This window comes from Panthera pardus, unplaced genomic scaffold (genome assembly GCF_024362965.1).
Source record: "Panthera pardus isolate Hobbes unplaced genomic scaffold, ASM2436296v1 HiC_scaffold_24, whole genome shotgun sequence".
NCBI lineage: Eukaryota > Metazoa > Chordata > Mammalia > Carnivora > Felidae > Panthera > Panthera pardus.
The window spans coordinates 52,834,652-52,836,592 of record NW_026526810.1 but is presented as its reverse complement, the minus strand read 5'-3'; positions in this window follow the sequence as shown (position 1 = coordinate 52,836,592).

Sequence of the window (1,941 nt, the reverse complement as noted above, 5' to 3'; positions counted from 1 at the left end):
ATCATTTTCTACTCTTGCTATTAAGCCACCACAACTCTATATTGCAGCCTATCCAGTAAGAGATGAGAAGAAATAAGGTATAAATCCTGGAAGGGAAGAGAAAAAATATATTTATTGTCTACACAGTAAATCTCAAAAGCATCTAAAAAAAGTGTTATAATTAGTGAGAGAGTGAGCTACCATTACATACCCACCGGAATGGCTACAAGTGAAAAGACAGCAATACCAAATGTTGAGAATAGGGAGAAGAGGAATGATGGCAAAATACTTGACAATTTCTTAAAAGGTTGAACATGGATCAGTTCACACACACATGTATTTCATTATATATCTCATTATATTTCTTACTATAAATATACACACACGTATATATATACATACATATATATACATATACATATATACATATATATATACATATATATACATATACATATATACATATATATATACACATACATACATATAGTCTTCAAGAGAAATCAATGCATGTTACATCTCTAAAACAAAACACTTGTATAAGAATGTTCTTAACAGGGGTGCCTCGGTGGCTCAGTAGGTTGAGCGTCTGACTTTGACTCAGGTCATGATCTCATGGTTGACGAGTTCGAGACCTGCGTCAGGCTCTGGGCTGACAGCTCAGAGCCTGGAGCCTGCTTCGGATTCTGTGTCTCCCTCTCTCTCTGCCCCTCCCCTGCTCATGTTCTGTCTCTCTCTGTCTCAAAAATAAACATAAATATTTTTTAAAAATTTTAAAAATAATGTTCTTAACAGCTTTATTCATCATAGCCCCAAATTAGAAACAACCCATATATCTATCAACAGGAAAAGGGATACATTTTTGTGTATTCATATAATGATGAATACTGCTTAGCAATAAAAGAAAGGAACTACTGGTACATAAGACAACATGGATGAATCTCACAGGCAAAAGAAACTAGACACAAGGAGTACACACAGTATGATACTATGGATGGGCATATGAGTATGTGTACAAAGTGTGAAGATTTTTGCTTTAGATGTTAATGCCCACCAAAAGGCTTCATGGTATGTCCATTACAGAAGACATACCAAACAAGCAAGTAATCCAAACAACTTAGACATTAGCATCCTTTGGCAACTGACACAATAGGTGTACGACTGGAGAGATGGAGGTTAAGCATGGGCCCAACAGCATGGATTCCACTTACCAAGACTGTTAGAGCTACTGCCACCTTGGAACGTCCATCCTGCCAGCAATGGAGTCCATTGCTCTATTGATATGGCATTGTTCTTCAAGGAGATCAACCAGCTACTGGGTGGCAAGTTGATTTCACTGGGATGCTTCATTCTCACATGATTGGACATCTATTCAGGGTATAAGTATGCCTTTCCTGCCCACAGAGCTTCAGGTAACACTGTTATCTGGGGGCTTGTAGAGTACCTGCTCCATTAGCACGGAATTCCACACAATATATCATGCCATCAGAAAATACACATCACAGCTAAGGAGGTATAGGAGGGGGCCCAGACTGTGGGATATAGAGGTCGTTTTGCACACTGCATCATTCAGGAGCAGCTGGTCTGACAGAATGTTGGAATGGACTGTGGAAGATGTAGTTCAAGTATCAGCTCAGAGGCAATGCTCTGTGAGGATGGCATGCCATCTTCCATAACGCGGGGTATGCACTGAATCAGAAACCTTTATATAGTGCCGTGTTTCCAATAGGAAGTATATAACTGAGGTTCAGGGGCCAAGCAGTGGCTCCCTTCATCATTCCTAATGGCTTCCTGGAGGACTTCATGCTTCCTATCCCTACAACTCTGAGCTCTTCAGAGTTAAAGGTCTTGGTGCCTAAAAGGGGCTCGCTCTTGCCAGGGGACATGGCAAAGATCTTGCTGGACTATACACGATGGCTGCAGCTCGGGCCTTTGGACTGAATATTACCAGGGACTAGCAAG